This window comes from Podarcis pityusensis (genome assembly GCF_964106645.2).
Source record: "Podarcis pityusensis genome assembly, chromosome: 1".
Classification (NCBI taxonomy): domain Eukaryota; kingdom Metazoa; phylum Chordata; class Lepidosauria; order Squamata; family Lacertidae; genus Podarcis; species Podarcis pityusensis.
Window position 1 is genome coordinate 71655377 of NC_138028.1, and position 25050 is coordinate 71680426.

At 41.3% G+C, this 25050-nt stretch overlaps 1 protein-coding gene across 4 annotated transcripts in view; it reads right to left on the minus strand.

Annotated features, from left to right (window-relative positions):
- LOC308459808 (uncharacterized protein) overlaps positions 1-25050 on the minus strand; it is a 69057-nt gene that overhangs the window by 11532 nt on the left and 32475 nt on the right. Inside the window, exon 1 of one of the 4 annotated variants that reach the window (XR_013978328.1) lies at positions 6068-6142. The exons of the other annotated variants lie outside the window; for them this stretch is intronic. The gene's annotated coding sequence lies outside the window, so the exon portion shown is untranslated. Of the gene's footprint in view, positions 1-6067; positions 6143-25050 lie in introns of those variants that run through there. 4 annotated transcript variants of the gene reach the window in all.

The following is a 25050-nucleotide window of genomic DNA, read 5'->3' on the forward strand; positions in this document are numbered from 1 at the left end:
TGAGAATATGGTTGAAGAGAGGGTGCTAACGCTTGTCCAGGGTGGAGGCAGACCAGGCGAAACAGAGAGAAATATGCACATGTGCAAGAACAATGAACATTTGCACAGTGTTAAGACTACAACAACCTATGATGCAGTGTGAATGTGTGTAATACATGCATAAGCAAAAACATTCATGTCCTTTAATGGAAATGAACAGTTGACAGAATTGAAGAAATAGTGAGGGCACCACAGTTCATATGAGACAAGGCTGCTTTACTATGAGTACATCTGCATATGAATTGTCAACCCGGAAATAAACGTTATTCCGAACTAACCCTTATTCATAGTTCCATTTACAACTGCAGCATTCTTTATATTACCTTCACATTTTTGAGCTAATCTCCACAACCATGAGTGACAGACACACTTTTAATGCGTGTGGTTTTTTGTTTTTTTTAAAGTATCTCAGAATTATAACAAGAAGTCGGGGGACACAACAAGCCACATCACAACTCTGTTGAACCCATGGGCCATGTTGCTCACTTTTGACTGAAGGAATGATTAGGACAACCACTAGCTCAGTTTTTTTTTCCGTAGCTAATTTTGCTACTTTTGAAAAGAAATATATTTTATTCATCATCGTATCACTTGGATATCAAGCTGGCTCCCTTTGTGAATCATTAAGAGTATGCCTTTTGTGAAATAATATAAAATCATCCACCAGAGAAAAGGACATTAACCGCTTGTGCTTTGGAGCCAAAAACTTATCTAAAGAGTATTTCTACCAGGCTAACTTTTACTTATTTTGCTTTGATATAGAGGGTGCCAGCATCCCAACCAGAGCCTATGGAGGGTGGGCGGGGGGGGGGGGATCTCATTTGTTAGAAGCCTGAGAAATACTTACTTTTTAACGAAGTTCACTACTTAAAGACTTTACATGGTATGATATTGCTGGGAGCTGGAACCTGACACCCCCTTCTCCTGCCTTGCCTTTTCTTTCTTCACATATTTGCTTTTATCAAGTCAGTTTTACTCAAGTGACACTGAAATATGGAGATTTTTCTGATCCTTTCTTTTTCGAGAAGGAGCTTATCAGTTGTAAAGCCTACATTTTTTAATGTGAGCTTTGATGTTAACAGCCCCAGTGCTTTTCTTTCTTATTTGGGGCATTAAGTTCAATTACATATTCAAAGTATCTGTTCAGTGCTTTTCCTAGATTTTTTAATAATTCAAATGGCTAAGGTTTTTTTAAGGTCTCTTTCATCGATGTTTCATATATTTTAGATATGTGATTCAGGTTCAGTCCAGTCTTTCCTATCCATTTTTCCACTTTAGTGGCTAATACTGACCAGCAGTGAATACTTTAGTTTAGGTTGTTTCATGCATGTGGAGTAGCAAGGAATCTATGGAGTAAAAAATAAAATGGAACAGCTGGAATAGTCAGTACTGCCCTGAGTATGTACACTCATTTCCCAAGCACTTCCAAGGAACTGTGTCTCCACAGCAGAAATGGGGGATCAGTGGCCTGCAAATATTTCTCCCAATTTACCTTGAATTTTCCTGTAAGCAAAATCTGGTGGAGCTCAGGGAAGGGCAGAAGCCCCCTCAGAAACTTTATTCTCCTTATTGAAATGCATATGGCATTCATTTTATATACAGTGGTACCTCAGGTTACATACACTTCAGGTTACATACGCTTCAGGTTACAGACTCTGCTAACCCAGAAATAGTGCTTCAGGTTAAGAACTTTGTTTCAGGATGAGAACAGAAATCGTGCTCCGGCGGCGCGGCCGCAGCAGGAGGCCCCATTAGCTAAAGTGGTGCTTCAGGTTAAGAACAGTTTCAGGTTAAGAACGGACCTCTGGAACGAATTAAGTACTTAACCTGAGGTACCACTGTAAACACACAAACTCTTTTGGCTTTCCTCTCAGTTTTTTGGGGGTATTTTGCCTATGAATTGTCAGTGTGAAAGCCTGAAGTCATTCCAAAACTTCAGACAGAGCTCAAGCCACTGTTAGCCACTGTAATCTCTAGTTTCCCTCCTTCCAAAACTTATCTTGTGGCGTGAAGGAAAGGGGGACTGATAGTGGCTGAGTCCTAGTCCTTAAGTTCTCAGTTTACTGGCACCAGTGAAGGGTTCCAAGCATACTCAGAATCATCCATTGACATTAGACACACGGCTCAAGCCGTAAACCAGGAAAGTTGGAAACTGCGTATCAGAAGTCACCCATGTCTTATGATGTCTGCTGTGAGGCTTCCCAATAGCATTCCTGCATCACAAGGATTAGTTTAGGAAGAGGGTCTTGTACCAGACTGAGCACATAACTTCAAGGGCAGGGGGTGGACTCAACATCAAATGAGCTCAGGGAACAAACTCATGAAGCCACCCTTCCAACCCCCTCCGTTATGAGGTATCCCTTGCTCCAAATTAAAATTGAAAAGGGTATCTTAATGTTACCGTTTGACAGGAGACATAGCACCCAGAAGGGAAAGTTGCTTCTTGTTGGGACTTTGCTCTGGCTTCCAACCCAAAGGCTTTTTAGCTCCGAGCAGCATAAAAGGGTAGTTCACCACTGTAGGAGCCTCCTGCCTCCATTGCAGATTTACTAGTCACAACACTGGTTTTTGCCATAATCCTGAATGTATTCCAGCAAAAGACTATACAGTTGGCTGCTCTACAGCATTCATATGAACCTTCCAAGAAAGTTTTCTAAAGCTGGAATTATTTGCACAGTCCCAGTGCCATTTTGATTGCACAGTGTGCTCATATTGGCATTGTACTTGTTAGGAAACTTTTCAGAGTTTATTGGAAATACACATTAATAGTAAACAAGAACTGAGATTGGCTATGGCTAGATACTTGCAAACTGTCCTCCCATAGGCAAAAGCTCTTCCATAGCAGGGACTATGGGACTGTGGCTGCTGATAAGTTGGAACTGCATGGGCACCCCTTGATTCTATACCTGCCAACATGTGTCTCATTCACAGGAAGAGGATGAAGAGCTAGAAGAGGAAATGGGGAAATGTTGTTGGCCCCATTCCTTTTAGCATTATACTCATTGAGGCTGGACATCCAAGTATGGGCGTCTGAAAATGGATGTTCATTGAATGTGGATATCTTACAGGTTCAGAGCAAGATGTGCATAGGCATGAACAAGATCTGGAACTCTGAACACAATGCTGCCACAAGTCTGCATGGAGCCCCTTTCATGGATGAAACACACCAAGAAGCACTTCAATGTTTCATTCTTATTTTGTACCATAAAATTTATACATCGCTTGATTGGGGGGGGGGGACTCAGAGCGGTTTGCAAAAAAAACACAAAACAATAAAATTATCAGTAAGAAAAATCAGCAACAATAATTTGAAAAGTTAAAATAACAATAGACTAAAACAGATTAAAACTCACACCAACTTTCTAAATATCTGGGTTTAAATACCTGTCCCTGGTTTTCAAATACTAGACATTACACAGGAAAGACACAGACACTACCCGCAGAATATAGCATTTACGTCAGATGCTGCTGGATGTGGGATGTGATAATTAAAGAATTGGGAGTGGGGATGTGGCAGGGGAGATGAGAATAGGGTGATATAGGGGCCCAACGTGGGTCTTGAGGAGAGACTTGAAGGAGGTCCAATGAAGAGACAGAAAGCTGCTGTTCTGAATCTAGTGATCAAAACAGAAGAGAGGGAGATAAGACAAGAAAGAAAGAGTTGAAAGTCACCCCCCTCCCCTCAAAAAAACCAACAAGCAGCTATGGTTTACCATTTGGATTGCATATTTTCCACAGTATAACTAAAGCTTTTCTTTACGTATGAGGTATCTGACCTGCTGTACAGAAACAGTGTAAATCCAGTGTCCACACAATGGCCGCCATGTTAAGGATAGGATGCTTAAACTTGCTTGGGGGAAAGGATGTGGAAAGTTGTAAAAATGGAGGCAGTGCAGAGACTTAAGGGTGACTGCTGACAGGAAAATAGTGATGTAAAGGAAATACATGTTTAGCAGAGAACTGCTTAAATGCTGTTACTAATACTTTGTGCATTTGTGTAACTTGAAAATGTGTTTTCTACTGGAAAGTTTACTTTGAAGTGATGAGCGATCTCAAAACAATACAGTATTGAACAGGAGGGGAAATCCTAGTTTCCTTTGCTTTGATTAAACAATTGTTCACATAATGGTTACTGGATTAATTGCACAATTATTTAATAAATAGCCTTAGGGCCATGTGATGAACTTTTTTTTCTTAAAAAAAACACCAAACCCTTAAGAATCAGACTCACTAAGCAATTCTTCTGCTAGAGCCTCACCACTGGGCAATCATTAGGAGTGGAAATGAGTGGTTTTGTATTATTAAACACCTCTCCAAACTCACCTATTAAGTAAAGCAGCAAAGAGAACGAGGATAAGCTAAGTCTTGGGCTTAATGTGCTACTCTTTTCCCAGTAAAAGCCTTTAGAAGGACAGAAAGCTAAAACAAAAGCAGATTTGTAATACAGCATCCCATCTGAATGAAGCCCCCCCACCCCGGCCGGTCTGGTGCTTTATTAAAGACCAGGACATACTCGATACAAAGAGTTCCCTTGCTCAGATGAATACGCCTTTCACAATTTGTTTGGGAAGTAGGAAGGGGAGGAAGGGGAGGTTAACACAAAACAACAGCAGCAGCAACAACACAAAAAAGTCCATTCATGGGATGAGTGGGGAGGGAGGGGAGTCTGAGGAGATTTTGCTTCATAACTCAAGTGAGAACATTAGTGACACAGAGACCTGCTTAGAAACCTTAAAGTGTGTTTCAGTGTTTAACAGAACAAGTCATTAACAGATATTCAGGCTCAAAACTAAGGCATCTGCAGAAAAACGTGTAATGACGGACCCTCACATAGCATTTGTACTTTCCTAACAGTGCAATAATATGCACTGCTACTCAGAAGTAAGTTCCATTGGATTCAAGGGGGGTTCCTCCCAGGTACAGGAATGCAACCCAACAGCACAATCCTATACATATCATCTCAGAAGTCAGTCTGATTTCAAAAAGTAGTAAATTGATATAGGATTTCAGCCTTCATCTGTTTCACAGATAAGTAGGTTTGAGATATATAGGGTTAGCCTACCCAAAGCAACAGAATGCTATTCCATTGACCTCTTTGCTTTACTTGTTTTTAAAGACAGAGAGATGTGTTTGCATACAGGTGGAGACCATTTTGCATGGGGGTTCTGTTCCCCACATAAACCCAACACACCCCATGCCACCCTTTTTGGGCCACTTCCAGGTTGGCAGCGACAAGTGTATGCTTGATCGTGCACCAATCAGACGTGCCTAAAATGGTCACTACTTGAAGATGCTGGTGCAACCAAACCAGCTGTGTTCCAATAGACCCACCTTTGTCTGTGATGCAAGGATTTCCACTTGTGCAATGGAACTTTCTCCTCCTCTTCCTTTCCCCATGCTGCCTCTGGGGGGTTAGGGGGGAACCCAGAAGAGATTTTGGAGGTGTGGGAGGATACAGGGAGAGGAGAGGGAGGGGAAGTTCCATTGCACAGCCAGAAGTCATTGTAGTGGCAGGTAGGTACTTCACTGGATACTGCCCATTGTTTCCTCTTTGGGGTGGGGGTGGGATATATTTTTGTCACCATAACCTTCAGTGAATACTTCTCTTTTCTGAGGCAGTTGTGTTGGTAATCCATTTGAACCAGGAATTGTGTTGCTATACCACCATTATAAGGCTGATGGCATTATTCACTTGCACAGTTTACACTATCCCACACCTCACCATCCATGAATTGACAGGAAATGTATGAAGAGGGGAAGCTGCACTACATAGACTGCCTTTGGTGATGTTGAACCCTAATCATGCAGTGTTCTAAATAACCAGGGTAACCTAAACTCATAGAGGAGATTCCTCTCTTTATATGCTTCCCAATCCATGGATGAAGAGAGTTGGAGCCACGGGGTGGGGTCTCAACCCCCCCCCCCCAATGTTAGTTGATTATCGGTACATAAAATTATGTGGGCTAATAGAACTGACTCAGCGGATTAGCTGGTTGGAGAAATACCTGTGACAACATTCCATTCTTACCTAAGGAGCAGCTTTCAGGATGCTGCTAGATTTTCCGATGGAGGCTTTCTGGCCTGGAGTTTTCAGATGGGACTGATTCACCGCCTGTGTTGGAAGATAGGCACCTGACCACCATCATTCACATCCAGCTCAGACTAGTGTAATATGCTCTATGCAGGGCTGCCATCAAAAGTAGTCCATAAATGCCACTGCTCATTTGTTGACTCATCTTGATCATCCTGAACATATAACACAATTTCTAGAAAGCAGGAAGTTGCCATTCCCCATTTGCGGTAAATAGTGAGTAGTTTGTTTACGCTGAGTTTAATTACACTCAGAAAATGATTGCAGAAATTCAGTATAACATCCTGCTGCAAACAATAAAATTTAAGTTTTAAGAAGTCCGCATGTATTGACAAATGAAAATACCTTTTTGTCTTCAGCATAGGGAATTAGGCAGCAGTTATAGCAGGCACAATTAATATGATGTGGCATTATTTGTTGTAATCTACATGGCATTTTGTACCCTTTCCTAATCGTTCTGATGCTCCAATGACCCAATAAAAGCCCAAACCATGTTGTCTACAATTTTGTCTGCATCCCTGCTTGACATCAACAAAAATTACTGTATTTTTCATTACTTTGGCACCTTTCCAGTTAGGAAAATACAAGTCTAATGTGATTTCTTTATTGGCCCATAAATGCTGCCAGTATGATTATCCATGAGACCTCTCATTTCATATGCTAACCCCAATCACATTCTTATATTTTAGTAATTATTATGGGTCAGCAAGAATTGATCGGGCATTGTGGTTTTTCCATATGAACTTCATGCCTTTGTGACAAACACATGCCATGATGCAGTTTAGCTTTGTTAGCCCTTATTATAAAGAAATCAAGAGTAGGTATTATATCAACATTTTGCATGTTGTTACCTTGGTCTTTGACGTTAGGGTGACACCAGACTTTTGCCAACAAAAAAAACCTCTAAACAAAGGGAGCTGCAAAAAGTTCCACATTACATCCCCTTTGTTTACCTTTTCAATGTGCTACCTCTTACCTGTCCACAGCTGTTTCATTTTCTCATCTACAGCTTTAGTACCCTTTTAAAAAATAACCAGAGGCTTCTTCTTGAAGTAATCCCAGCCAGGCTGGGCGATATGATGAGTTATAATCATAATTATTATAATGAGTAAGGGCAATACTTCATGGGGGGGCCTTTTCCACATACCTATGTCTTAACTGAAACATATTTGATATACATATTCACTCATGCTGATGGTAAAATATTGACTTTGTTTAATGAGGGAGCACTACCTATTAGAATCTGAGAAATGCAGGACACTTCATATTTTAACACTAACCATTAAAGATATACTCAGTGAGATTCTGTAGAAAGTTAAATCGTATACTTCTAGTTCAATTAAGCCAGTACATATTAATAAAGTGCCATCTGCATCCTTTAAAATCTACTGGTTGCACTCAAACGCTGATTTTTAATGTAAAATGATTGAGCACTTGTTCACCTTATTCACTCAGAAGGATCAGCCTCTCTGATGGAGGCCAGTATCAGATATTTGAAATAATAGCTCTATAATTGGGCACTCAGTCCCCACACACAATTAAAATCAAGTGAGTGGAGCAAGGTATTTGCCCAACCACTTCAGTTGTATCGGCCCACATGATTTTATTTACTGATATCTGCTAACATACAAGGGGTGGGGAACCACCCTGTGGCCCCACCCCTCTCTGTCCATGCATTGGAGGGCAGGATTGTTGTGCAGGAACGCCTCATGTAATCTCCCTGATTTGTGCAAGGTTCTAAATCATGGGGAATGGGGGCTTCAATATGTGCAGCAGACTCCCCAATGCACACATCTAGTGTGTGGAGGGCAACAGGTCCAAGGGATAGAGACAATACAAAGGGGGTGGGCAGTGAGGGTGGCCCCACTTTACCCCTCACACATTTATCTTGTGCAGAATTATTGGCAACAAGAAACCAGAAGTTCATTTGTATGTTCTCCATGCCAAGTCATCCATTCCCAGGCTTATGTTACTCTATAGTTTAATGGCTTTGGGGCACACCTAGAATAAAGCTTTACTAAGTTAGCGTATTTACCAGCATTTTGAACTTGAGTGAGCATCTTTCACAGGCTAACATCTAGCCCATTAATTTCGTTTCTGTGGAATTTATGTGTTCTTTTTGTGCAGGCACCATTCACTTTGCTTTTACTAAGGTGATGGCAGGATTTGCATTCTGGAGGTTATAAGCTGCTCTCATAAACAACTACACTAGTAGCCATAAAAACGTATCTCTGGAAAAACTCGGAAAACAAAATGCCAGCAAACTAACAATTGGCTCCAAATGTTCCAGGAGGGACATCTGGGAGGCAGCCAAAAGAGAAAATGTCATAATCATATGTGTCTTCAATTATCCTCACATCAACTGAGTAGATGTATATCTGGATAATGACAAAGGGACAACCACAGTTCTAGATATGATAAATGATTTGTTTTAGAACAATTACAACAAGCCTTTGATTTAATTCTGAGAGGTGCCCAGACCATTATTGATGTAGTTGTTGCCAAACCACTCGGAAACGCCAACTGTAACACTGTATTAAACTTAACCAGTTTGTGTTCTTTGAGATGGGACACCTCTGCCACAGGAGCAAGTGCCCATGCTTTGACCCAGCCTCCCCTAAGACCTCAATCCAGAAAAGAACAGGCTAGGGCTGCAGCATCATGTCTCAAGGTCAGTGTGCCCCTCTGCCCATGCCCTTCAGGGTCTTATGTGTTTGGCTGAAAGGGACTCCAATGCAGCCACGTGTAGCAGTTCTCAATAGCATGGAAGTCCTATACACCTACAGTGGAGGAAGACTCCATTTTAGCAGAGAATCCAGGAAGGACTTAGCATTGAATCCTGCTGAACTGAGCAGGCTTTTCCCTCTCTCCCTCCCCGCACTCCTCATCTGATGAGGAGGGCTAAATCCTACTGCCTTGGGAGAATTGCACAGCCAGTGCAGGATTTAACCTCATCTTCCTTCCCATCAACTGACAGTAGGTGACTGTGGTTTGGGAAAATAGCCTGATAGGCCAATTGGGGCTTCCTGGCAGGCCAAGATTTGACCTGTGTGTCTAAGGTTTCTCAACCCTGGTGTAACTCCACCACTTACACTCTGTTCCCACAACTCAAACACACAGGAGAATGAGGACCCACGTGAGGAACAACCTTGGGTTATTTTCTTTGGAATCCTTCCTCCAAATCACTGTGATTGGCTTACTGCTGGAAAACATCCCACTATTATTAAAAGTTGGCCTTGTACATCAAAATACCCCCTTGTCTCTCTTCCACACCTGATCTCCTCTTGAGCTCTGAGAGTTTTCCTAGTTGGCTTGGTTTGTTTCTCAGAAAACAAGGGGGGAAGGTTGCATATTTAACTTTTTTGAAAACCTGAGACAACAAAGCTACTGCGAAGGTTGGAAACTCCCTGTTCTGCCTTGACAAGCCTTATTAGCAAGCAACCTGATTTGGGAATACCTCAGACCACCACAATTTGGCTTGTAATTTGGAGAATACACACAGAGCCAATGCACACCCCTAATATATGCTGCTTTCAATACAGATATACCATTCTCAGTGGGAGATCCACACCATGGAAGTAAAACCATCAAAATATATGTGTATGTTTCCTAAGAATCAGTGATAACACACCACCCAAAAAAGTCCAATATAATCAGAAAATACTCATTAGTGATCCCACCAATTTAACATGCATGCAAGTGTGACAAACTATCTTTATAAACTATAAACACCCTCAAGAAGCTTTAATAATAGAAAAGCTATCTGTACCCAAATATAACATGACAGTACTGTAGCACCAAAAGAGAGAATGAGAGAGAGAGAGTTAGAGACCAGACAAAGACAAAGTTAATTAGTGAATGGGGAATCAGAGCCAAGTGAATCCACAGTTTATTCTAAGTTCTACTGAAACCTTCTAAACAGGAAAGTTGAGTGAATATATGTATTGAACCTTGCTTCCTGTATGAAAGTAGAAAGGCAGCACATCCTGCAGGATGATCTTATAAGCATAACTTCAGCTCTGCGTAAGGATAACTTTAACTCCGTGCATGTACGTATTAACCAAAACATGACTCACACAATACGATATTCCAGTAGCTGTACAGAGAAACAGATGTCGCAAATAAGCATTTAGTTTATACTAAACATAAGAACTCAAATATTAGTCTAATTAAAATTGCTTGTGCAAAACAGGCATGATCTTATGGTGAATGGCCAAACCAAGGGAATCTGCCAGAGTTTACAGAAATGTTCCCATTTTATCTTTGGTTTCTTTCACATTTAGAAATAAAAATTACAGCAATGAAACTAAGGCTGAAAGCTGGGTCCAAATGCTGAGAAAGGTACCTTCATATTTGTAACCTTGGATTATTACATTCCTCTGCCAGGTCTTATAAATCACCAAAACATCATGACCAATGGTATCCAAAAGCCACTGAAAGTTGAATTAGATCAACAAAGAACATCTGCTTCTGTCAATATCCAACTAAAGATTGTGTGTCAGTTTTCTTCCAAAATGGAAGCATCTACAACCTCATCCACAACAAGTCCTGTCCAAGCTTTTCCTACCCAGCTGACACTGGCCAAAATGGCCAATAACCCAACCTGCAGTTTGTTCCCTGTTTGCCACCCTCTACCCAACACATACCACCTCTGCTTCCCTTCTACACCTTTAGGTGATGCCAACTATAATTGATCCATAAGCTGGACACAGCTGAACTTCTCCCATCCGGAATTCAGATTCTTTTTGAAGATGTTGGTGACTTCATCTGAGAGAAAGGTGGGGAATTCAACACAACAGCAATTTACCAACCAGTCACTAGGTAGAACAAATGCAATAGAATGCTCTCAAAATAAATGCTGTCACTGAATAAAATGCTGGACCTTCTATGTCAAGCATATATATTTTTCTTTCTTTGAGGAAAGGTGCACTTTAATCTTTAAAGGCTTTTATTCACCCAAAGGTTCTGCATGAGTGAGGACAGCTGTTTTCACTACTGAATGATCCAGTGGCAGATCTCTTGAAAGGATATTTACTGCTAATATTCACCTTTGGCATAGGTGGGACCCATTTGCACTGTGTCTAACCAAGAGGATTAACACTGACAACAAGCCATTGCTCTTTTTGACAAGGGGGCCAAATGATTTCATGATGCCTCTCCTAAGTGAAAACAGTTTTACTGCTGTCAGGGATCTAAAATATGTTCATCTTTCTCATTTTATTGCAGGAGGAGACAAAGCACAGACCAAAGAATAGTGCTTTTTTGTGGTCACCATCTTAATTACACCCAGGAAGATGGAGACAGAACCTCCAACTTCTTAAAAAGGGAAGTGGTGAGCCTTTTTAAATGTGTGCGGATAGAACACATTATCAGTGACACAATGGAGAACAATAACAGAGTTAGGGTTTATTTATGGAGTGTGCATATATACTTACAATGTCTTGCATTTATAAAAAAATAGTGGGAGGAAAAAAATGTTTTTTCTGGGTATTATAACAATGAAACGACTACCAAGAAACAGCATTCAATCGGACCAGAAAAGTCAAAAAATTAAACAGACAACCACAATAAGGTTCCTTTTTATAGTTTTTCTGTGCACACCTGCAAAAGAACTCAGAGAAATGAATGTTGTAGAGGGTTTGTGTCAGTCAGTGTAGACAGTGCGGAGCTAGATGAACCAATAGTCCAACTCAGTATAATGTGACTTCCTGTGTTATTAGCTAAGCAGGAGTGAAACTTAGGGTGGAGTGAACCAACTGAACAAGAGGGAACAGAATGAGTGAAATACTTTCAGCCTTAGTCAAATCCTCGAGAGCCAAGACCCACTGGTACACATGGGTTCAGTGTTGTGGAACGCCCTCCCATCAGATGTCAAGAAGATGAGTAACTACATAACTATACAACCTTTAGGAGACATCTGAAGGCAGTGCTATATAGGGAAGCCTTTTAATGTGTAATGTTTTACTATGTTTTTATATTAGTTGGAAGCCGCCCAGAGTGGCTGGGGCAACCCAGTCAGATGGGCGGGTGTACAAATTAACGATGGTGGTGGTGATGATGATGATATTGAAATTGTTCCATCAGTGCAAACATTTCAGCTTCCCAGACAGAACAGTCCTGGCTTTGTCTGCACTGTTCTGGAGGTTCTGCTGGACACACCCAAGACAATTTCAGGAGGCAGGGGGAAGAAGGTCCTTGCACAAATTTCCACGGATGGGACTCATTAGTTGAATCCCACCCATGTTTTTCACTATTGTTTCCCACCTAATCTAGGGTCACATTTCATTTTTGAAAAGATACAAGGAATTATATCTTTCTATCCTTGATGAAGTTTTCTTTTTCTTTGCATGCCTTTGCATTCTGATCGGTTCTGTTAAAAACTGTGTTTTGTCCAAAGTGGTCCCCATAACCACCACCACCACCACCAGACCAGAGCTCCTGAGACCTGTGTAGAGTATAAGGTTTAGGGAACAATAATCTGTCCTTTCTTTTGTATCTCAGTATAGACATATACACAAGAAATCTTCTGAGAAAGCTCACGGTATAATGAGGAAATTCTGGGAATAATTATGCAAGGGATAGTATATACTCCAGCAAATGAAAGACATCTTTTTATTTAAAGCAATGTTTTTTACCACCAACTTGCTGCAATTAGGAGGTTGTTGGAAAGATATCAGTTGAGATTTGAAGCCTTATTTCTGAAGATGTTTTGAATTAACAACTAATTGGTAGCTTTCTTTGATAACTATTTTATTGTAGGGTGCAGCTCAGATGAAAATCAACCACAAAGGGAACTCAATTTTGTTTGTCATTAATTTAAACAGATGATTTACATAGACCCGCTTCTCCGCCTCCATTTTTGTGTGCCTTACAATTCCTTAATGCCAACTAGCAGCAGTTGGAATTGATGCTGTGTCATTTCCTATTTATATATGTTACAGAATGTTTCCTGTCATACATTAGCAGTGGGTTGTGGGAATGGCTGGAACACTGTGAGAATCCAAATGGGAGCCCTTGCAATGTTATGAAGAAGTGGCAAACAAAACATTGTAAGGGCATGGCTGTGTTTGGGTTAGTGAGGCCATTCTAGTCCCACTGGACAATTCAATCTCCATGAATTTACACTTGTAGCACTCCAGGATTTTTTAAAAACTCTCTGTGAACTTGCAAATAGAACTACACATATCTGATTTGAATCAGAAATCATGCAAGTGACCACAAATACCCACACATTATCTACAATCCCCCTATACTTGATGCGCCTGATGCAAGAGTTTAGGTGTTTATATTTTCTGGTAACTAAGTACTGGATGGTTGAAATACTATGAAAGGGATGGACCATGGCTCAGTGTCAGAGCACATGGTTTGTATGCAGAAAGTCGTAAGTTCAGTCCCTGGCATTGCCAGTTAAGAAGATGAGGTGGGGGAAGACGAATCAGGCGGCTTGTGACGTGAAGAACTGATAGCTTGCATATCCAGTGCTAGTCAGGGTAACAAAATGTTTGATGGACTAATAGTGTGATGGGACATTAGGCAACTTCCTATCAAGTGATGACTTGATCAGAATAAGTCACAGAATTCATTCTGAGAATGCATTGGCAATTCACTAAAAAAAAAAGCCTCACAACTTGCTCATAGGAGTGGGCTACTCATGGAATCTTCTGGTACACCTCTCTCAAAGTGTGGATGGGAGAAGGGGTATTCATGAAAGCTACTGAGACCATATAACACCAGTCCTGAAAGACCTACATTGGCTCCCAGTACGTCCCCGAGCACAATTCGAAGTGTTGGTCCTGACCTTTACAGCCCTAAATGGCCTCGGTCCAGTATACCTGAAAGAGCGTCTCCACCCCCATCGTTCAGCCCGGACACTGAGGTCCACCTCCAAGGGTCTTCTGGTGGTTCCCTCACTGCATGAAGTGAGGTTACAGGGAACCAGGCAGGGGGCCTTCTCAGTAGTGGCGCCGCCCTGTGGAACACCCTCCCACCAGATGTCAAGGAAATAAACAACAATATGACTTTTAGAAGACATCTGAAGGCAGCCGTGTTTAGGGAAGTTTTTAATGTTTGCTGTTTTATCGCTTTATTAATATTCTCTTGGGAGCCGCCCAGAGTGGCTTGGGAAACCCAGGCAGATGGGCAGGGTATAAATAAATTATTAGCATTAGTATTATTAGTATGTTTCCTGCCTCCTCAGTTCCCAACCTTCCTTGTGTGATGTGGGGAAGGTCTGCACTGGGCTTGCGTCTGCTGGAACAGGAACAGGTTTCTCCACACAATCAGGGAGCCTGCTTTACTAGGGTCCCTAGTTGTGATGGGGGTTCTACTTGTATAGACCATGTATTCAAGTGAACAATGAATTGCTTGGGAGCTACCCACCCATGATTGCCTTCTCTTTGTGAACTGGAAAATTTAAAAGCTTTCCGTTTTTTCCTTTCATGGAAGAGGGACTATGATCTTGCATTGAGTTCACGGTTCTGATGCAACATTGTTTATGAGACTGTTTCACTTTGATTACAAAATTTGGCTCTTGGGGTGTTGTAGGAACCAGTTCAGGGATAGTCACAGCAGCAGTAGTATACACTAATGGGCATATCCATCTTTGCACATAAGGGGTGTGTGTGTGTTATTAAGTGTTGCCTGGCTCCGAGGTCCCACCTGCCTAACCCCATAATGACATGGAATACTCACAAGCAATCTAACTTTTTAGAGGGATACTGCCAGCAATAGAATATTGCCACCTAGGGGGAGAAATGAAGAGTGAGTTAACTAGTCAAAATCCCGCACAGAGCCTAGGAAAATGAAAAATTGTGTGCAATGTGGCCAAAATTCACAATTACAGGTTCAGAATATGAATTTGGCACACTCGTATTGTGCACCTGTATTCCAAACTGGGCATCATTTCCCCCAATTCCTGTCCAGCTTTGATTATATTCATAATGTATGACTGTACGTAAATTTTGGAAGCATCCAAGAGGCTTTGTTCAAATCCTCTTTTAATCCCATGGTTGCTACAGGCCTCCAATCCACAGATCCTTGCATATAGCATGAGGCAATAGTGTACATGGATACTGAACATCAATCTATGGTGCTAGAGACAAAGTAGCATGAGCTGAGATTGGATTTGAGCTCAAAAGGATTCAGAAACTCTGAGTTAGTACAACCCATTCTTCCCACCTGTGATTTGAAGACAGAGCCTCCAGATAGACTTGACTCACTGGCATTTATTTATTTTCAAGAAAGAACACAAAGAAAACAATTGAAGAAAGGTGTCTGGCCTGGCTTGGGTATCAAGTTGAATTTGCATTAGAGGTAGCTAGACAAATAAACCTTTTGAACTGCAAACTCTGTAAGAACTATATGTATGGAACATGTCAAGAGAAAATAAATCCAGATCACCACAATCCCACTTTTAGAAGGTAGTTTTTGTAAGAGGAGTGTTAATCTTACTTTCAATACAGTTATGAAATGTTTGGCTTTTCTGTATAATATTTTAAAGTCCCTGATGAAATTAAAGTGTCTAACTCCTTGAGCAAAAATGTATTTTTAACAGCCTTTCATAATTGGGATGATCATTTAATTGGACAGCTGTGTAAATTATATGAAGGGAAATCTGGATTTATACAATGTCCCCTTAGTTTGATATTTCAGAGTAGTTCTAAAAATTGTAGATTAAAGTATTTATTTATTTTACATTCAACCTGCCTTTCTGTAGAACAAAAATATACTCAAGATGGCTTACAATTAAAACAAAGCAAGGAATGTTGCACATACACAGCTCCCTAGAAGTATAATACAATTTAAAAAGAATCAACAGAGCACCACCACAGCCCAGTTCGCTGGGCAGCACCCAAAAATGCTTGCTGGAGAAGGTTAATTTTAGTCTGTCAGAAGGCAAACAGTGGTTGGGCCAGGCCAATGTCCTTGGGCAGCCTGTTCCAGAATCTCAGTGGCATCACAGAAAAGGCCCTACTTCTTGTGCCTGGCTGATTTCGGATGATGGGCATCAGTGGCTGATCATAAGAGTTTAGCGTTTTCATGTTCTTTTCATATGGAAGAATGTAAGATGATAGATAGATAGATAGATAGATAGGGTACCAAATTCCATCCTTTGCGTCATCTTTGATTCAAAGTACACTACTAAAATTCCCCCTTTTCAGAATCCTTCTAGATCAAGTATGGGAAACCAGTGGCCTTGCAGATGTTGCTGAGTTACAACTCCCATCAACCCTAGTCATTGATCATGCTCACTAGGACTGCTGGGAGTTGTAGTTCAGCATCTTCTGGAGAGTCAAAGATTCCCTGCTCCTGCCCTTGATCTTCTCCCTCCCCACCCCCATCTTCCTCTTCCCACCTCTAATGACCTACTGCCATAACTAAGAGGCATTGTTTTCAGGTTACCTTGGCTGTGTAAGGATAATGGGAACTCAGCAATATGCCATCATAGTGTGTGCTGTGAGCACAGTGGGCAACTGGACATGGCTCAGTTAACAATGTACAGGCTCTGCTTCTTTATTTAAAGGCTTTAAAACTTCTATGCTTCCAAACTTCCCATGTTCTTTGGTTCACTCTGGAGCAATGTTGGGCTATGCTACAAGAGACTGGGGCAATGACTCATGCGTTTGGGCTGCATAGAACATGCCTCACGAGGCTCATGGCAGAAGGCAGGGATTCCTCAGCAAACACATCAACCTGGCAGGTGTTTCGTGAAGGACGGTACCACTGTTTGAGGCCATTCAGTCACCCTCACAAGGAAAAAATAAAACTGGGGAAGTTTTCTTCCCCAATGTCTTAATGTGCACACAAATCTGGCACCCTCAAAATAAGTGGATATGTAACTCACCTTGTCATGTTCTCAAAGCCACTTTAGAATTGTGGCATTGTTCTGGGCACAAATTTCTGTGTATTTACGAGGTGTGCGTGCAGGTATGAAGTGGCATATCACAAAAGCAGGTTGTTAGAAGCTACATTAAATCAGATAGTTTAGATTGTTCATATATGCAGCTGAAACGGAACAGCATTGCAGCAAATGATAATTCAAGTATGCTAAAATGTGTGTGCTGTTTTGGAGTCTTCAGAAATGATTAGAGGAGAAGAGTGTTCTGGCTCTCCTGGATAGCGTTGCAGACTGTGAATGCTTTTAAAAACTAAACAATTTATCTACCGTATTATTCTTTAATATGTATTTAAGCAAGTCATTCCACTGACTCTTGTATTACATTACTTTCTGCCCTCTCTCGATATAGTCCACCATTTCCTAAAATTATAGGTGTAATCCAAGCTGCCAGTAGCTATTTGTTTTCCAATTTAGAGCCAGAACTATGCAGTCCGGAATGGGAGAACACAGACAAGCATAGACTGTGTCCTAATAGAAGAAGAAAAGAGTGACCATAAAGCCATCGGTAGCCCAGTCCAGAAGAGACTGCAATACTTATAGCAGCATTAGCCACAACGTAACTTCAAGGTGCACAGATTAATGTGGGAATTGCATGAATCCTAGATTCCTGGGATTTCACTTTCTGTGAACAATGCCCCAATGCAGTAGCTGTTCAGCAGGGTGGATGTTATTCACAGGACTGCTAGGTGGCATCTTTACCTGAAAACTTGTGTGTTCTCTATTAAAAACATTGCTGTATACGAACAGAAATTTGAATCCTATGTGGAAGAAGGACTTTCTGTAATATCCAGTTGTTGGCATCTTTCTGTCTCACAAGACAATGGAGTGTGCCTCCACTCTGGGGCACAAGCCTGGGCAGTGTATATGGAGGTCCTGGGCTACCCAGATGACAAGACCCCACTCTCAGCTTCCCTAATGTGATCCAAAGGAAAGCAGAGCAATATACCGGTATTTGGCACCAGCTTGGCTGCAGGAGTTATGAGAAGGAGGCACACAATATGCCATTCAACTGTCTTAGGGATTCCACTCCAGATATGTGTAGGGTTTACTCCTTAGCCTTTTCTTCTCCCCAAGATGTCCCACAAGCAGTGGGTACAGATTTTTCCTCGGGGTTTACTCCTGAAGCCTTTCTCACGAATGAATATAGCCATAAGGCAGCAGATGTTTAGGATCTGAGTTTCCCTTCTCCTGATATTCAGTAACTCGTGGTATTTAGTAGGTTTCCTACCCAATCAAAGCTGCAGATTGCTCTTGGGTTCCCTAACTGCATGATTCCTTTATGGGAGATAGGATCCAGGCTTCCTGTCATGCTTAGAGTAGGAACATTTAGATCAAGGGGACATAAGTTCTAAGCATGACTAAGTCTGGCTCCAACCCATTAGATCTGCATACTGTAGCAGCCAATATTGTATATATATATATATATATATATTTGTTTTTCTACATTGTGGGCTGCATTATTTTCCTGTTTTAGAGTTTTCCTGAGAAATGTACTATAGTCAAACATGTGTAAGAACAGCAGGCGTGGAAGTGATACATACTCCATTTGTTGCTTATTGTCTTGTATAAGAAGTGAACTCATATTCTCTATCGCAGGGAGCTGCACGGGACTCTTATCTTTTTCTCCCATGCATCTTTTTTCTCATAGAGCAAACTGGAAGTCCTAAGAGCAACATTTCGGCTTCCCCTGTGTGTGTTTCAGGCAGAGGACAAAGAAATTCACAGCAATAGTGAAAGTATGTTCTCAAAACTATCCAATGCTAAATGACAAGAAGCCATTTTCAAAAGAGTGTTTGTTGTGGTTCCTTTGTATGTGCATCTCATGACAACTATACTTTTGTTTATTGATTCACTATGACATTTATAAACTTCCTTTCATCCACAGCACTCAAAGTGGCATACATTGTTTTCTCCCCACACTGCTGCCACCATTTTTATTCTCAAAACCACTGTTTGAGGTAGGTTCAGCTGAAAGACAGTTATTGGCTCAAGGTCACCCAAGGAGTTTCAGGCTGAATTGGGACACTCAAACCACAACACTGTGTTGTCCCTCTAGATATAGGGGTTTCTGAGAAATAATCCCTTATTGTGTGAAACATAGTATATATGGGAGTGTTCATATCCTGCTCCTGGTGAGTCCCCATTTTGAGTCAAGGCAATAGGCCTTGAAAAGCTGACTCATGCATCACTTGCACAACTATTTGTTCCTGCTACATGTTATCATGTGAGAAAGAGTCTTCAGATTAAATTAAATTGAGCCCAATTGTAAACAGTTTCTCTTTTCTTTTTTAAAATAAAGGAATAAAAATAAATTTGAAACACCAAATGAAAAATCTATTTTTCATATTGACTTCAGATTTAGAATGTAACGGAAGTGAATTCCACTGTATCAAATTTGTGTTTAGCAACAGAGACTGCTTTACATTAAAAGAGTGAGAACAGATTATTGTGTGGGTTGTTTCTTCCATGGTATCAAATACATTTGTAACACGCAGCCTTCTAAAGAATCTGAGGTTCTACATGTCTCTCATATTCTTTTTATAAAAAAATGTCCAGATGTTTCCCTAAACATTTTAGAACTTTATTTGAAAAACATTTTTCTTCTTTTCAAATGAGAATATCTGTAAAGTGCAATTAAACATGTTTTTCCAACTAAGCACACTAGCTTAAACTGTGTGGCAAGAAAAGATAAATAAGGAAAAATAAAAACAAGCTGTGACTTAGAAGTGAACAAAATGTAGCATCCTCTAGTTTACACCAGTTCCTGATTCCAGTTCATGAAGCTGCAGCACGCAGTTTCCATGAATTCTAGGTTCGTGTGGCCTTTAATGCATTCATTTCTAATCTTAAACTAATCAGCACTTACCAGCATTCACATATTGCACTTAACAATGAGATGAAAAAATGAACTGTATGTTGCACATAGAGTCTATGAAGAAATGCGTATGAATAGTCAAATGCTTATGTGAACATCCTAACATTTTAGAATCAGAATGAAACCTCCATACACTCATGGCCTGCACAATCTCCTATACTGTTTCTCTGCTTTCCCCTAAAATGAACCTCAATCATATTTCAAAACTGTGAAATGATTTAGGCAGCAATCCCGTGCCCACATCCCAGAAGCCATCCAAGGGGGCATAGTGAAGATAGGGGTCCAGTCACAGAGGCCTCCTTGCAACAGGTCTGCTGCTTTTACCTCTCTGCCTCTAGGGCTTTATCAGCAGAATAAGCAAAAGGGGGTCTTTTTCCTGATTGTTGAGGCATAATGGGGTACAGAGGAAAAATCCTGTAAGCTGAAGGAAGAGGGGGGAAAGAAGATCAATATCCCTCTTTCCTCGTCTTCTCTTATTCTGTCCATAATTTGAAGTATTATATTGGATTATGGATGGCGGTCCCAATCCTGTAATAGTGATGTCTGCCTTGAGAAAGAAGATGGGGGGAGGGGAATGTACACCTGCCATTTCCCGTCTTCTTTTTAAATTGTTTGGGTGCTGGGGGCATGCCTCTATACTTGGCTGGCTCCTATAATAAACAGGGTACTGCAAGGAGCTATACGTGATACTGTACACTTGTCAATTACATATATTTATTTTGGTTTGCACTCATGGTGTTTGTTTCTCTATGTTCCAGCATTCAGAGTGCAATGCTGACACTTCCTTTTATTGTATTCTATTGTGCTGTCAGCTCTGGTTTGCAGCACAGTCAAGTCATGGAGGCTGATAATTTGCATACTTGTTATGAGTATTCACAAACACATTACAGCAGTGCAGGTAGCAGATTACCCACCAGAACTCAACAATCTGCACTTACAGTAAATATTCCACTTTTGGAGAATGAGAATGATGCTTTAAATGTCGGTGGTTCTTTTAGAAACACTCTGTCACATTTATGGATCTCTGCGTCACGTTTATGGCACCCGGTGTCATGGTAAGTTGTCTAAAGTGCCTGTCAGCTTCACTCACAAATTGAACAGAAATGAACACCTCACAAGACTAACATATGTTTTCTCCCCGACCCTGGCTTCTCAATGCAAGGTTTCTTTTCTACTTTTCACCCAAGGCTTGGATCTATAATTTCTCTTGTTCCATATAAATGGAGCAGTTCAATAGGTGGAAAAGTTATAAATACTGAAATCTTATGAAGTGAAATGTCTATAATTACTCTTTAAAGCAACAACCACATTCTAGTTGAGGGGTGAGCAGAAGGTAGACAGACCGGAAACTACTGGTAGACCTTGGGCTGATCCGCAGTAAATCAGTAAATGTTTCTGACACCCAAATGTTTAACGATAGCAACAAACAAAACTGCTTTTCCCGCCTAATTTCAGTTGCTAAAATGAAGAAAACCCACCAAGAGTTTCTTTTTGTATGAAAGGTTTGTGTCCTGCTCTGGTAGTGAAAACAAATTCCTAGGCTCTGAATGTTCCTTATTTCTATTTTGCATCTGGCTCTGGCTGAAGTTTTAGTGAAGAATAAACGTTGCACACAGATGCAAAGTACAAAAACAAGTCTGAAGTCTGCCCTCTCCTGATCTAGATCTATTAATCTGGATTTAGACCAGGCTTTCGAAGAGAAACTGTTTTCCAGAGCGATCCAAGGCACAGATGCTCTTCAACAGAAGGGATTTAGGTGGAGTTAAAGTGTCCGTCCATCATCCCTCACTGGTGGAGGAGCTTTCTTATTGGTGGGAAAGACCAACAAGCAAGGAGCACCCCAAAGTGCCCATGCAAGCAGCAGGTAGGAAGCTACTGCCAGCAGTGTCCCTGCCAATGGTATAGCCAGAGGAAACCTCCCTCACCCACAATGGGGCATTGTGAGGGGTGGTTCTGATAGCAACAGGGGCAGTCCAGGCCTCTTTACTATGTCAGTCTGGGATCTGGCACAGTAAAGGGGCATCCTCATCCTTATTGCTTCCCACCTTCCTCCCTGGCATGTGCAAGCAATGCGTCTGTGGTTGCAGTGGTGGCTGCATGGCTCTACCAAGCCATACCACTGCCAGCCAGGGGCAGACTTAGGCTGATATGAAAACTTCTAACATTATTATTTTGGTGACTGTTGTGAGGGAGTAAAGAAGGAGTAAATTCAGGCCTTCAAATAGGAGCTAGGCCCACTGTTCATTATTGAAGGGGCTAGGCCTACTCTTTGTTATTGTTTCCTTTAGCAGTGGTGGTGGCAGCTTCCATATTTTGTTTTTGAGATTCTCAATGAGCCGTTATACTTCTACAATCCTGTTCTATTGTACTCCATCCTCTTTTACAACAGAGCAGGGGTGCCAACTTGAATAAAATATTGTGGGGGCCCAGGAAAGCCCTTCCCCTGCATAATCGATCACATGACGCAGTGCGCACAAACCCATTTGAATGGGAATGCTCGTCATCTTTGGGGGGGCGCGAGCTGTCGAGTGGTACATGCTCTGGTTATCTCTCGCTTAGACTACTGCAATGCGTTCTATGTGGGGCTACCTTTGAAGGTGACCCGGAAACTACAACTAATCCAGAATGTGGCAGCTAGACTGGTGGCTGGGAGCGGCCGCTGAGACCATGTAACACCGGTCTTGAAAGACCTACACTGGCTTCCAGTACATTTCCGAGCACAATTCAAAGTGTTGGTGCTGACCTTTAAAGCCCTAAATGGCCTTGGTTCAGTATACCTGAAGGAGCGTCTCCACCTCCATCGTTCTGCCCGGACACTGAGGTCCAGCGCCAAGGGCCTTCTGGCGGTTCCCTCGCTGCGAGAAGCCAAGTTACAGGGAACCAGGCAGAGGGCCTTCTCGGTAGTGGCACCCGCCCTGTGGAACACCCTCCCACCGATGTCAAAGAGAAAAATAACTACCAAACTTTTAGAAGACATCTAAAGGCAGCCCTGTTTAGGGAAGCTTTTAATGTTTAATAGGTTATTGTATTTTAGTGTTTTGTTGGAAGCCGCCCAGAGTGGGTGGGGAAACCCGGGTATAAATAATAATTTTTTATTTTATATTATTATTATTATTATTATTATTATTATTATTATTATTGGGGCCGAAGCCCCCACAGCCCCTGGGAGTTGACTCCTATGCAACAGAGTACAAAATGTAAACTTCTTAAAATACACTAAAACAGTGCCTTTCTAGCTGTAAGGAAAGAGAGCTGGGGTATGGTGCTGGGGAAGAGATCAGGAGCTCTGCTTTTCATCATATTTAACCTGAGATGTTGGAGATCTTCCCAGCAGGAAATATGAGCAAAAAGAACATAGAAACTCAGAAAGCTGACCATCTAGCCCAGTATTATCAACAATGATAGACAGTGACTCACCAGGGTTTTAGGCTGCGGCCTCTCTCTGCCTTGCCTTGAGGTTCCAGGAACTGAACCAGGGACCTTTCACATTGAAAGTAGCTGCTCTGCCACTGAGCAATTTTTTCTATCTTACCTGAGGATATTGTATCCCATTGATTCCAATGGGACAAGCAGAACGAGTTTTTCTGGGCTAGTGGCGTGATTTTTGTAAGAGAAAATATTGGAAAGATAAAACAGAAGAAGGAAGGAATGCTTTCCTTTCTGCCAAGGTGGTAGAAAGATATTGTGAGCAGTGAGGTTGGTGCTACAAGCAGCAGACAAGTAAAGGAGAAACAGAGCTAAGAAGAGGACATTTAATTTGTTAGGAATAACATCACTGAAAAGCTTTTGAAGTGGTGATCAGGGATGGAGAAGAAATTCAATTCAGTTTGCATCTAAAGGCTAACTTACCAGTTGCATACTTTCTGAACCGGTATGTAACCCGAAGCACAGATATCTTTTGAAATTTGCACTTCTCCAAATTTTATAACACAAATCTCCAGTCAGGTAATGTGCACAACAGTTATTAGATTAAAGTGTGCGTAAAAATGCATATATTAGTGAAAGTAACATGCAAAAATACATTATATCAGGGGAAGATACAAAAATGTGTATTTTAGGAAAAACTGCATGCAAAAATGTGTAAATTAGGAGAAATTCACACTAAAATGCTGATGAATTTTCATGAGAACTTTTTTCCCTCAAGGAAGCAGATTTAGAAATGTGGAGAAGTGAAGATTTAAAAAAATGAAAAACACGGAGTAACTGAAATGGGCATTTTTGCCCATCCCAAGAAACAAAAAAAGTGGCAGTAGGATGCAACGAGTAAAAGCTGGAGTTTTCTGCCCAGCCTCAATGCACTAGACATTGCCACAAATGCCTTGAAATATCTTCTAAATAGAACTCTGTGAGGACAATGTGATCATTTAAAATACTTTTCCAGATTCACTTGCTGGGGAGCAAACATTGCATTGCAAACAATCAGAGCGTAAACGAGCCATTATGTGTGTTCCAGCTTTCAATGTTTTCGGTACTTGGCCCTCTTGACTCACCCATTACTACCCTCAGTGTTCCTTATTTACATGCACCTGCCGCACTATTAACACCTCATTAAGATACACACCTGCTGTGGTTCATATTTAAGTCCACTGTACCACAACCATTAACCTGCTGTATTTCATTAGGAGGCACTCAGCACAATGGCAGCACAGAGCAGAGCTCATTAATGGGTCACATTGCCACTGAAAATTGGTTTTCTGGGGGGAGTCTCCTTTGGGTTCAAATTCCCTTTTATTAGTAATTGATTTTGTATTAAATATTTTCCCAGAAAAAAGTATATATAACTGGAACATGCATAACATTAAATCCAGCTGAAACAGCATCGTTTTCAGACACTGCAGACTAATAATAGGAAAGTGAAATATATTATAATTAGGTAACAAGGTCAGCTTTTCAGTTAAACCTAAGGGCTTGGGCCTGCCACAAGCTCTTGGCTGAATAATGCAATCTCCCCAGACCTTGGTTTATTCCTATGAAAAATGGACACTTCTCTGTGAGTGAAACCCATACAGTTGTGCAGTATATGGTTTGGAAGCCATTGTGGCATAGAGGTTGGTTACACGTTGGCAGGTTCAAATCTGCAGTGAGCAATGAAGATCAGTGGGAGGAGACCTTAGATCTCTCTCTCTCTCTCTCTCTCTCTCTCCCTCC